Here is a 14,346-nt window from a genome sequence, read left to right as displayed (position 1 = left end):
TTCAAAGTTCTAGAAACTACACAGTTTAAAATCAAATTGATAATAAAGCGAGGGCCACTTATTGCTCATAGATTATGTGTTTTCCATGTCTCTTCCTAGTGTAAAGGGTATTTAGATCCTTAGCTTCTCATTGTAAGGACACAAGTCCCAGTTAGGAGGGTTCCACCAAGGTGATCCAATCACTTTCCAAAAATCTCTACCTTCTAGTATCAGAATCTTGAAGATTAGAATTTTTACACATGGATTTATGGGAGGAAGTATTTAGATCATAGCAGGAAGCTATGGAACACACATCTGTATCCATTTGTGTTTGTATAAAAAGCACTGAACAAATTTTACAACCCATTGTTAGAATTTTCACATAAAATAAATAAAAACTTTTCTTTTAACTTTACTAATCTCCTTTCCTTCACCAAATTTGCCATTATTTCTCACAGTGGTTTGATTATGCTTTCTGATTTGGTCACTAAATCCAAAAGTATGGTAATATTCATATATATATATATATATATATATATATATAGAAAAGTATGAAGATGAAGTATAGGAAGTAAAGCCATGTTGCTATGTTGAGCTGTGGGAGACTCAGGTCAAGAATTTCTGACATTGCCAGTTAAACAGAAGACCCAATGCTATTATGGGCTTCTGAACTCTTTTAGAATATTTTGCTGAGTTTACACACCTATAACATTCAAATAACGGAACTTAGGAAAAAAAAAGGGGGGGATACAGATGAATGTCCATTTTGTATCTGTGTATTTGAAGTGGTTGGGATAGATATATAGTTACATTCTCTTAATGAATAGAATGATTTGTTCTAATGGTGTTTGTAAATAGGATCTCAAGTCTGCATCTTGTACAGCAATTAACCACTAAGAAGAATATATGCAGTGTGTTGTTTATTGAAACTGTCCTAGCGATTTGATTTGAAACTCTCTCATTGCTGTTTATCAATAAAATTATGAAAAATAAAAACCCCCAAAATATATTACATTAACTTATAAAGATGTGCATGGGTGTATTTATGTCATTTATATGTACTCTCATATATGTATGTATATATGTTTTTTCTATATACAATGAAATTCTCTTTCTTTCTCTGTCCTTCTCTCTCATTTTCTGTCTCCCACATCTTTTCATAACTTTTTCTTATCCAATGCTCAGCCTTCAGTTTTATCAGTCACTCTTGTCCTTGGTCTTACCTCAAACTCCAGTACAACCTGCCTACTGACTCAAGCCACTTTCTAGCGCTCTAACAATCTAGGAAGATAGAGCCCAAGGTGTCCACTCTGACATAATGCTGACATTTGCACGGATGTATCATCTCATTCCTCTTCAGATTGTTATCAGTGCACACCCCTGCACTCCTCACCCTTTCTGTAATTGGCATCCACATCCACAAAACCACTTAGATTACCTGGAACTCAATCACTTTCCATGACTCCAGTGGTCTGAAGCTGTGTGAATATTGATTTCTTGTTTGTTAGTGACTAGTAATGAAGAGCCACAGAACAAGCACAAGCAAGTGGAAAGAATACCTGTTGACATTGCTCCCACAGCTGAGGTACCTTGTCGTGGACAGCCAGGCCTAGGAGATTCAAATGACGGAGCCAACAGTGGCTCTTATGCTTGCAACCAGAGCTTTCTTGTGTCCATTTCCACCCTTCATAATCTATTTTCATTTTGTTTGCTGAGTCTGACAGCAGCAGGCAGCAGCGGGGCCCAGCAGCTGCAAGCCAGCTCAATAAATGTGACATTATTTTCTGGGGCAACTTTGCACATAGGGTTTCTCATTAAGTATAAGCATTACCCAAAAGAAGCATGTGAGATCCCCAGTCAGCCAGACCCAATTATTTGTCTTTGGTTTTTCTTTATTATTCTAATTTTTAAGTTCTGACAAAACTGTCTATGCAAAGTAGGATGTCTGGTCATTCGAAAATTTATTTCTTTGGCTAATTTTCTTTATTAGCCTTAGTTAATAGTCGGATCTAGGATGTCTACGAAATCTCATGTGCTGAAGTCTTGGCCCTGTACTGGTGGTGCTACTGAGACATGGAGACATTTAGGAGGTATAAAGAAGAAATGGAAGAGGTTGGTCACTAGAGGAGTGTCTTTGAAGAGTGTATTTTGTGCCCAGACTCTTCTACTCTTTTACTAATAGTTTGCAGCAGATCGTTTTATATGAATTTCACATCTTTTCAAAGTTTCACCTATGTCCCTAATATTTTCTCTGTTGCAATGGGGGAAGAAGTGTGTTTTGCCCCCACAACCTATTATGGAGGAGCCTAGTTTTTGTAGGTCTTCTTGTGTCCCTGACAACACCAACACCTGATAAAAGGTTGCTATGGTAGGGCTCCCGCCTTAAGCCTGGGGCTACCTGGAAGTCCTAGGCACTTCTAACCTTTTCCTGTGTTGTCTCCTTAAGTAACATCCTCATCACTCTCCCCCCAAAGGGCTCCATTCTGTCCCCACCATGTCACTTGTTAGAGGACATGTTGGGTGGGAACTGATACACAGCCTGGGTGCCCCTTATCTGTTCACACAACTTCATCCTCCTGATTGCATTAGCAGTGTTCCATGTTAGCTCTAGGTGATCCTACCCAGTAGTGCTTGCTAGAGTTTTTAAAAGCATTTAGGTTAAAACCTACTTTATCCTAAGAATGTTCTTTCAATCTAAGGAATATATTAACTTCTCATTTCTGATTTTAAAGCCCACATGGTAATATTTAGCTGTCAATATCCCCCTTTCAAAATTATTCCTCATTTTTATCTTAGCAGTTCTTTGCCAAGAAAGAAATATCGCTCTTTGATATTTTTCCCCTATGTTTTCCAAGCTGAGTGGTTCTCATTCAACTTTTTATCCCTGAAGTTATTATGTGGTGTTGGGTATGAGTGCAACTAATTCTGTCAAATAATGAGGGTGTACATGTCAATGGTTACCTCATGAAAGACATATCAATTATGAATGCAAAGAATTTATCCATCACTGTAGCCCTCTGGGACTGTCACAACAGAATATTATGAGAAAAGGTTTCGTGAGGGGAACCCGAGTCCAAAGTACATAAAGACTTGCCTAAGAATGTAGTTGTGGTTAGCTAGGCTTACCCTGAAGTTTTACTCTGATGTCTCAGTTTTTTCTTCAATTTTTTTCCTTTTTAACCAAGAATTATTTATATGCTGAGAAATACTTCTAAATAGTTAATTTGATAATCTAGAAAAATAATCAAAATATAATTCGATGCATTAAGGAAGTTCATTTCATTGGTTTCCAGTCTGGCCCCATATGGTAATGAAAAGGAAAAATGAAGAATGATATCTCAGAGAATAGCTCTCCAAGCATTTTACTCTTTTCTCCTCAGACATCTTCCAGTTTCCTAAATTTAAATTGAAAAAACATATAAATATAAACTAATTTAGCACTCTTTCATTAAAAGCCCTCAATAGCACATTTTTTTAATGTAGGTTTCTTTAGAGTATACTATTGCAAAATCCCAAATACCTACAACATACTTGTTCCTATTTCCTCCTTTAGGAACAACTGAAACATTAAAATCTACAAGTCTTTTACACACACTGTGTTCTTTGTCAAATAACCTTGAGTAACATAAAAGCCAAGATTAGTGAAAACATTTTTAAAATCTGACTTATCAATAGATCATGATGTCGTCTTTGCCTTTTAGCCTTATTTAAGGAACTAGGTTGTTGGAGCTGTAAGGTCCCGTAGAGTTCACCTAGGCTAACACTCTCATTTTCCAGATGAAGAAGCTGCACCTGGGAGAAATTAAGTGAATTACTCAAGGTCACACAGAAAGTCACTCTCTGAGTTTCGCTAACATTTGTGTCTTTTGACATCAGTTCACTTTCCAATATGCCATGATGTCTCAAAATCAACAGATCACAGTATTATTTTACTTACATTTAACCAATTAATTTTAACATATATTTTAATTTCAGTTCATTTTCAAGATTAATGGAACTAGGAAATTGGGGGAGCAGTTTCCCAAAGCCAAAGAATTCTATAAATCAACATACTCTCAAGGATGACATTCTTATCTTCTTTTGGAAAAAATACTCTTGAAAATAGCTTTATAAAATTGTACAGAATTATACAAATTTCTTTTCTCTCTCTTTAACTTACTAAGAAGTAGATCTAGAGCCACAGCTCTGATTGAGGGAGATGTATGTGGTAGAAAGAGGGATCTTCCAGCCAGATGTATCATGTGTAGGATATCTACAGCATGGCCAGTCTTGAGATTGCTGGCTTGACAAGTGGTTATGCAAAAAAGTTATTTAAAATTAATCAGAATAACAGAATATCTCAATAGATATATAATAGTATTCAGATGTTCTAGCATGCTCCCCACAGGATGGTCTTCATGGAGTTAGATTAAGAGCTAGGGAATTTTCCAGAAAACATTCCTTGCAAGAACCAAGATATCATATCACTGAGACATTCTCAGAGCCAGAGACTAAGTGGGGTTCATGGTGAGATTTGAAATGCCCAAATGCTAGCAAATTTTTGGTTGCAAAGGGGCTGTTGGTGAAGGTCCTTGGGTAAGCCATACAAATAGAGTGAACCTTGTGAGATCCTTTGTTCCCCTTATTCCAGGATGACTTTCTCTGTCTCACCTCAGCAGCCATCACCCTCAGCCCCATGCTTACCTTGGTCACTTTCATAATGTCAGCCTCCAGCTTACTCTTCTGACCATCCCCGTGGATTTCTATGGCTTTCACAAGTACTACAAATATAATCATAATTGAAGATGATGTGATATTTTCCCTTTGTGCCTGACACTTGTTCTCCATTCTGCCCCTCCAATTCACTTCCTACCTTCTCTAGGCTAGATTCCATGATAACTAGTATATCTTTCTTCAATAAGAGCAACAGATGAATGTCCATTTTGTATCTGTGTATTCAAAGTGGTTAGGATAGATATATAGTTGCATTCTCTTAATGAATAGAATGATTTGTTCTAATGGTGTTTGTAAATAGGATCACAAGTCTGCATCTTGTTCAGCAATTAACCACTAAGAAGAATATATGCAGTGTATTATTTGTTGAAACTGTACTTCCGATTTGATTTGAAACTGTCTCATTGCTATCTGTTTATCAATAAAACTTTGACAAAAATAAAATAAAATAATTTTATAGCCACAAAAAAATAAGAGCAACAGAGAGTGTTACAAATTACGTTAATTTGATATATAAGTACAAACTGAATTTCAATTAGGAAAAGAAGAAATTCTGAGATAATTTCCAAAAGAACACCTCATGGTCTATCATGAATATGAAATAAACTTCTCCCATAGTTAAAAAAAATTGCTTCTTCTATTTTAATTAAAACAGCAAAATAAAAATAGTAATTAGACGCTTTGAAAACAAACTTTAAAGAAATACACATTATAACAATTTTATATTGATCTTTTTCTATTATTTTATGTACTTATTCATAATTGTTTCCTGACTTCAGAAGCAAACACAGTTTTCACTTATGCTTTTTCATTTCCATTTTCTCTTCTCATGACCCTCTGTGAGAAGAGCACTAAGATTTATCTGCATCCCCAACTTCAGCAGGATGTTTTTTATATAAAGGTATTAGATTTTATTATTAATAGTTAACATAATAAATGTTAATGCTTACTGAAAGATAGCTATGTAACCAATTTTTAACTTTGAGAAACACAAAACAAAATTTCATTATCAAGTAAGAGAATAACAATAGTTATTACACTGTATTGTTTTCTATGAAAAGTAACAAATTATTAAAATAAAATCTACATACTCTACAGTCTGCAAAGTTAAAATATATGGTTCAGTAAATGTTTAGCATCTTGACAGAGTTATATAATCATGACCACAATCAGATTTGTATCATTTTTATTATCTCCATTTGAAACAGCTGACCCCTATTATCATCTTCCAATCCCTCTCCCCAAATCTAATTATCATTGAGCTACTTTCTATATTCATAATTTTCCTATTCTAGAAATTTACTTTTATCATTTCATTCAAAAAGACCATGTTCATAGGAACAATAGAGCATTTAAGATATTCATATAATAGAAATAGAAGAAAGAAATAGAAATTATGCATATAATTATCTTCAAGGTAGTTCTTCAGTGCTCAAGACATAAACCAAAAAGATTCTTACAAAAAGAAACAACAGATAACACAAATCTCTGTTTCCAATAAACTAAGATAAACTAATATTATTAATGTAATCATTGAGTTTATATATATAATAGTTTTGAAAGAATTGAACTTGTAATTTAGAGAAATATTGAAATTTTCTCTACTTATTTATCCTCTCCTCTATTTTTCATTTTATTTGTATCATTCTCAAATTGCATTCACTTAATTAGAAATGCCTCTATTTTATCATTTTATATGGTAGAGTAAGACTCCATTGTATATAAACACTACATTTTGTCTATCAATCATCTGTTGATGGACATCTAGGCTGCTTCCAAGTTCTAGCTATTATAAATTGAGCTGGTACAGACATGGATATGCATGAATCCCCTATAATATGATGATTTTAACTTCTTTCTAGTGCAAATGGATTTTCTATTTTTAGTTTTTTTGGGAACTTAAACACTGATTTTTTTTTTAAATTTTATTTATTTATTTGTGTGTGTGTGTGTGTGTGTGTGTGTGTGTGGCCAGCTCAGCCCACCAGGGGGCGGGGCTGGCTGGCATGCGGTGCTGGGGGATTGAACCGTGGTCCCTGTGCTTTGCTAAGCTTGTTTGTTCTAAGTAGGTGCTTTAGACCACTGAGCCATCTCACCAGCCCCCAACACTGATTTTTATAATGGTTGTGCCTGTTGACATTCCCACCAATGATATAGTACAGTTCCCCCTCCCCCACATTCTGCCCAGATTTTGTTCAGATTAGATTTTTCGATGGTAGCCATTCTTTCAGGGTAAGACAGGATCTCAGTGTTGCCTTAATTGCCTTTCTCTGACAGCCAATGATGGAGATAATTTTTTTATGCATTTATTGGTCAATAGTACTTCTTCTGAGAAGTATCTATGTATTCTGGTTGCTGGTGTTTTGATTGGATCTTTTACTTTGGGTGTTTAACTTTTTGAGCTTTTTGCACATTCTTGATGTTATCCTTGTTTCTGTGGAAATAGCTTGGAATTGTCTTTCTACTTTCTAGTTTATGTTGTTAGCTATTAGTTTTTTCCTTCACTATGCAGAAACCATTCATCATTTGTTGATAGTTGGTATTATTTTTTGTGCCACTGGAGTTCTGTTAAGGAAGTCTTTGAGAGTTGTACATATTTCATTATTCCATAGATTATGTGCTTCTGTTGTAGCATTTTGATCTTTGATCCATGTTGATCTGAGTTTAGTATATGGTGAGATATATCTAGACTCATCTTCTACAGGTCAATACTCAATTTCCCCGGCCCCATTCATTAGAAGATATCTTTCTTCCAGTGTATGTCTTTGGCTCTATTTTCAAAATCAAATAGACATATGGGCCTTAGGTGTTTGTACTTCTTATTTTCTGTTCCATTGATCCAAATGCCTTTTTGTGCCAGCACTATGCTATTTTAATCACTGTAGCTTTACAATATAACTTCAGGTATGAGATTGTGATGGAACTTAGTTTGCTTTTGTTCTTCAGGATTTTTTTTTTTTTGGCTATTCTTGGTCTCTTCTGACACCATATAAATTTTGAATTGTTTTCTATACATACTCAGTGAGAAATGACAATGGTCTTTTGATTGGTACTGTATTAAATCCATGTGTCAGTTTTGGATGTAGAGCCATTTTGACTATGCTGCTTTTCTAAGCAGGGCATTTTAAATTATAGATGGCTGAGTCTCACCTAGAGTTTTTAGTAAGATTAAATATCTTGCCAATGCTATTTTCTTAGAAATACCATTTTCAAAATCATTGTCTAGAAAGTAGTCCCCAGCTTTTCTTTCCAGATATAAACTGGGTCTGGGTTTTTGGCATCAATGAACTCCTTCATTCAAGTCAGCTGAAATAAAATTGGTGATGGTGTTGCAGAAAGAGTACAATTATAGCACACTTCTTATTTCCATTATTTTCTCTCTACTATTCTTCCTTATATGTGGAGTAATAGAAAAAGTCAGAAATGCACATGGTTTTTATCCATATGGAAAGACACAATAAAGCTTTGTTCCTCTATCAGAAAGTAATCTTAGAGTTTCTATCTGGTTTCATGAGATGAGACTCAAGAAGCAGGATGCTCTACACTTCATATTTTTGTGCTTTTAGGTATTGGATGATTCTTCATAATGAAATTTAGTTGACATTGTTTTGTCTTAGCAATAGTTCTAACTCAGACAGTTGGGTCAAACCCATAAAGTGTACCCAGGTAGAATTATTTTTAAACAGATCCAGGCTTATGCTATAATTCACAATAATAGGGAAGCATTTAAATAGGATTTCATAACATAACCTTAATTTTCATATTAAACATGGCTGCAAGTATGAAAGACAAAGGCATAAGCTAACTCAAAGTTGTAGTATTAAGGATACCTGCATCAAAAGCTCTTAACTTAAAACAGATGCTTTGACGTGCAGGATAAGGAGCATTCAGTGACGTTGAGTGGGCGAGTCGCGGGCTAGATGCCGCCCACACTCATGAATGCAGGCTCTGGATGAAACACCTTTGTGTGTTTCTGCCCTGCTCCAGGAATAAGCCTGAATCTGGACCTCCTGCACTCTTTGTCTGAATTTTTATTCTGGTGGAAAGTAACATATTCTAATATTGCATCTGTAAGGTAGGCTTGCATGTCAGTTTTTTGCAAGACTTTTTTTTTGTTCTCTATGTGAAGTGATATTACCATTTGCTTTGAAATCCCAGTTTCCACCAGAATTTGAAATGAAAAGGATATTCATAAATATTTATAGAAATAAATACATATGTGGAGGACTATGTGAATAATCCAGGAAGGTTAGATCAAAGTGAACAGTTTTCTCAAAAACCTAGAGAATCTGTATGGTGGATCATGAGATGAAAATTATGAGAAAGTAGGTGAAGTAAAATTCAAACTAAGTGGAACAATCCGTCTACAATCACAGAGAGAGAGAAGTACTCACAACGTAATAAGTGGAGCAGGGTTCGACGAAGAGAACCCTGAGAGCAAAATGGGGTGATTGTGAAGACTTAGTTCTTTAAAAAAAAAGAGAGAGAGAGAAAAAAAAAATGAAGACAGGAAGTTGTGAAGACCTCAGGTTGTGTGCTTGATCACAGGAGCTATTTACAAGCTACGCTATCAGAATTGTAATCTTGCGCAGCGCAGCACAGCCTCGTCTGAAAGAGCCTTCCACAAGGACATCAACCGAACACCACTCTGGGTAATTTTGAATGATGTTGTTCTTCTTCGTTTTGTAAAGAGTAGAACATTTATTGGAGAATACAAATGCAGAATAGGGAGTAGGAATAGCTCCTGAGAGGCAGGAGGAATCCCGAATGGGCTGCCCTATCTTTATTACTGATCTTTGATCATCCTTGATTTTAATTCCATTAACCAAGGATTATAGTTTATAAATATTTTAGTTAATCCTTTTTTGCCTTCAAAATTTTTGCCTTGCCATTCATTTTTTAATGTGTTATTAATTTTATATGGTAGGCACATTTGTATTGCAATTCCCTACTGTTACAAATTTATTAAACTTTGGAGAATATGTCTGTGTTTTCCTTTACTGATAATTATTTATAAAAATACATCAATTAAAGCAAAATAGTCACACAGTGAAAATTTCAAGATGCAGTCTCAGCAACAGAACCACAGAGGATGCTGCTCTTCCAGGACTCACCAGATTCACCTAGGCAGCCTCTTCACACCTGTTTGGGTGAGCCCTGGCTGGTTATGGCTGCTAGGTGTCCACACTGACCACATTGCTTTAGTTCCTGGATCCTTTCTAGACCACCTTATATGAAAAAATTGGATTCTCATTTTTCTATCCCTTCACTTAGTCCTTTATGCCTTCTAAACTGTGGAACAGCTATATTTTCTATTTAATTTTTTCTCCCTGTTATACCTTATTGAAAACTTCAGATATACACTATACTGTTTACACTGAAATACATATCAAATTTTCTTACAAGAGGATGGTTCTCAATAAAGACTTTTCAAACTAAGGAAAAAATGAGGGAAGGGAGTGAACGTAACTAGATATGGTTGACTAGGGTTTCTGCTCAACACAAATTAAAACAGAGAGATTTTAGAGCAATATGTATTTCTGTCTTTACCCAGTTAGTTGTGTGGAGTTCTAAGGGGAAAGAGAAATCTAAAGAAAACTCTCTTCCATTCAAATAATGATTTGGGAGATTTGAAAAATTCTCAGAGGGAGTGTTATCTGGACTACAGGGCACATTCATAGTGTTCAGTACAGGGCAAGGAAACATAGCCTCACTCCTACATGCTGGGGCCAAACTGTGTCATCTCCCTTTATGATCTTACCTAGAACCAGAAATGTAGCTTAGAGTCAGTTTTACAGGGTGCATCAACTGTGCCCAATGTAAATCCATTCTTCAGAGCATTGGAATCTGTCCCTCCAGCTCCATTAAGGCCAAACTGAGAATGTCACCTGAAAATAAGCCTAAGCAAGCTAAGCATCCTCCAAGAACTCATCATTTCTGAGTTGACTCCCTGTGCATTAGAATTGAATGTGAAGGGCCTCCATCATCAGAGGCTTCTCTGCTTTTTGTTTCTGCATGCCTCATCTTCCCTTTAATTAGATGCAATCTATAACTGCTGATCTTCCAGGAAGGTGTGTATAAAGTATCCATCTTACTTCTTCTCCCAAATCAACCAGGAAACTATACCAGGCTTAGTTTGGGCTCATTGAGACTGAAAAGTTTTACTCAGAGCTGTAGTGATTGTGTCTTCCACCAGACCCACAAATTCAAAGAGGCCTGAATTGTCTGAGAAAATAGAATGTCCATGATCAAGTGGCAAATGGGAGATGGCCGAGGTATTAGGACATATGTACACCACATATTTAAGACTTTTTTCTCACCCTCTATACCACACACAATGTATTTAATGAGGAGAGAAGAGCATCAGGAACTGAGGCACTATGGGTTTCTCTGACACTGGAGCCAGGTGTGAAATTACACTTTAGTCAAGCTATCATATCCATACATTAAAATGCCAAAATAATTAGAGTCATTACCCATATGAATATTCAGAAAGTGGGCAAACTCTTGATAATTTGCTTCATATGCCTTCCCTCTTCTCTACCAATGGCTACTTCAGAGCAAACAGTATTCTAGTTTCTATTCTATACATTTTTTTTATTTATGGGACATAAATAGATTATGTACATAATAGGTTATAGTTTAGATCATTTTGTTCAATGTAATAGTTTTAAGATCCATCCCTGTAGTTACACATACAACATATTAAATAACATTTTATGCAACTACCTTATTATAGACATGTAGATTTTTTTCAATTGTAGATAATATGAGCAGCAATGTTTGAATATTCTTCTATAAAAGTTCTGTGGCCACACACACACATTCAATGATTTAGGCTGAATCCCTAGGAGAGGAATTACTAGAACATAGAACAAGGATATTCCTGTTGAACACTGAAAATAAAAAGTTTGCTAAAGGACCTATATCTCTGTTGACACCCCACTATTGGTATATGAGCATTCCCTTTGCTGTCCATCTTTCACTAGTCATCATTTGGTATTAACACATGCATTATTTTCTAATTATAATTCCAAATCTCTCATTCTGCTTTGCTGCTATATTTGTTACGAGTAATATTAAAGCAAACTTGTAAATTTCAGGTTCATACTTGGGTCATAATGTTTTTCTACACCGAATAGTCTTTTTTGTTTCTATTTGTTCTTTTCTTGGTCTTTTGAGTCTGGATCTCACTATAGACTGACCAGACATCGGACTTGTTACCCTCTTGCCTGAGACTCCTTAGTGCAGGAATTACAGGCATGTGCTACCACATCCAGCAGGTTTTCAAGGATGGATCTTTAGAAAGAGTTGACTCATTTAAGGAAACTAGAAGAGAATTTGTATTTTGGTCACTTGTTAGTAGAAACCTACTATAGGAAATTCTAAAACGCTCCAAGATCAAACATCTGTGAAAGCCAATGTCCAGTAGTATAGTAGGGTGGATTCTGTGGCTAGGGCACCCTCAAGAGAGTGGCAAAGTAGTGGAGCTTTCTTCCTTGGCCCATCTACTGCACAGGTCCCCAGGAGGTGGCCTGAGGGTTCTCGTGCTGTATCTGATTCTACGTAGCTTATTAGGTCCGGACCGTGGTCACTCGCTGATCACTGTGTGCACTTTTAGTCCCGAAAGTGTTTGTAAATCTCATCCCAGGCCAGGTGTGATGGTTTCGCAAAGCTCTGTGCAGGGATTCTTGGGCCTTTCCAGCAGCTTTCTTATTCAGGGGATCCGCTGCTCCTGCAGCAGCAGAATTCACCCAGATGCCCTCGCCCGAGGTTCTGAGTCTCCCAGAACTTGAGGGCATAGAATTACATACATACGATTCTTTCAGCAAACACACATCAATGATAGACTATTTATATATGAAATATGACTATATAAATTTTATTTGTTCTTTCTAACATATATTTAAACACAAGAATTAGAATATGCATAATACATGAATAGATAAACATATGATCTAGTTAAGATGAAATACATAATAGAAATAAGGGATGATCAAACACCCAGTAAAATAATAAAATCTCCATTTGAACAGTGTTTTTACAAAGACTAAAATATGTTTAAATCTGTCACTTCTCACCAAATTGTACAACCCACTTAAACCTTTCTCTGACAGGATTCTCTTGGCATTGATGCCATTTCGACCTTGGTGCCTAATTTAGGCTCTTTTATTTTTCTTAAAGTCCATTTTTCTTTGACATTCAGCAGCAGCTCTTGTCTGATGTCCCCCACATCCTCGCCACACCGTGGAATGGCATAGACTGTTCTCTTTGCCTATGAACAAAACAAAGCATATGTATTTCATTTATACATGCCTATATTTTTGGTTCAAGTAATAATAACAGATATTCACAACATATTATTTAATTTTCCATTTGACCTCAGTCAACGTGCATAATTACAACTTCTTATTCATTGGGTTTCCAGGTTAGTAACAGCGAGCTCCACTCTGTGGACTAATTCTGTGTTCATAGCTGGAAAACAAAAAAACCAGCAATCACAAAATTTTGGAAAGATGATCAGAGCAGTTTTTATTTTTTCTCAGTAAAAAAAAATAAAAGTAAAGAAGTTGTAGTTTCAACATAATGATATCAAATACCTTTCTGCTCTGTCCTATGACAGCAACTTGAATATGTTAGATAAATGCATATGCATATTTGCAGTTCTGTGTGCCTTAAGCTTTTACATTCATATAATTATATACAACTTTTGCCAGAAAATGCTTCCCATTTTTAAATTGTATTTGATAAAGACTAAGTAAAACTCCCATAGAGACACTAGATTATATTTCTTATTTGGGAGGAAAACTGAATTACCACGGTTTGCTCCCTATTTTTCTTTATTTACTCTGAAGATACAAATTTCATATACATAGCACTTCATACATGTTTAGCAAGTAGAGCTATGAAATATTTTAGGGAAATATTTTAAGTTGCTATAATGCAATAACTTGTGGTTTAATATCTGCCTTTAGCCTGATATTAAAATATATATAGCTTATTGGGACTATTGGAACTGTTTATTGTCTTACAATAGTTTAATTTCTATGATACATAGAAATAAGTGCAAAGAAGCCAAGTGTGTTGGCAAACACATACAATCCCAACTGTGTAGGAGGCTGTGGTAGGAGGATTACAAAATTGTGACTAACCTGTGCAACCATAATGAGATTCTGCCTCAAAATAATACTTTAAATCAGACTGGGGACTGAACTGAATGCTTCTTGATATTCAATATCTAGTACCATCAGATGTGGGAAGGCAGAAAGAGAGATAAAATGAATATTTGTATCATTTTCTCCAGGTGACTAAGAGCTAAATGATGCTAATATGGCTCTTAAACATTTCTTAGCAAGTAGGAAGTATTCCAGAAAAATTGTTGGGTAGTCTATTTGTTGTTATTAGTGAGGTAGGATTAGTTTTATATGAGAAAAACTTATCAGGTTGGGGGCATACCTCAGCCATCTTCATGCTTGCCCAGCAATCTCAGGGACCCAGGTTCAACTTCCCAGAACTGCATGCTGTGTTGGCTGCATGCTGAGCTGACCACTGAAACCAATCATGGTAGTGCATGCCTGAAATCCCAGCACTGGGCAGGCTGAGACAGGAGAATCACTATGAGTCTGAGCTGCATAGTGAGATTGGTTTTTTTTT

This window comes from Octodon degus, unplaced genomic scaffold (assembly GCF_000260255.1).
Source record: "Octodon degus isolate 3935 unplaced genomic scaffold, OctDeg1.0 scaffold00003, whole genome shotgun sequence".
In the NCBI taxonomy this organism is placed as follows: Eukaryota; Metazoa; Chordata; class Mammalia; order Rodentia; family Octodontidae; genus Octodon; species Octodon degus.
The sequence above is the reverse complement of the archived record's forward strand: the minus strand, read 5'-3'. Positions refer to the sequence as shown.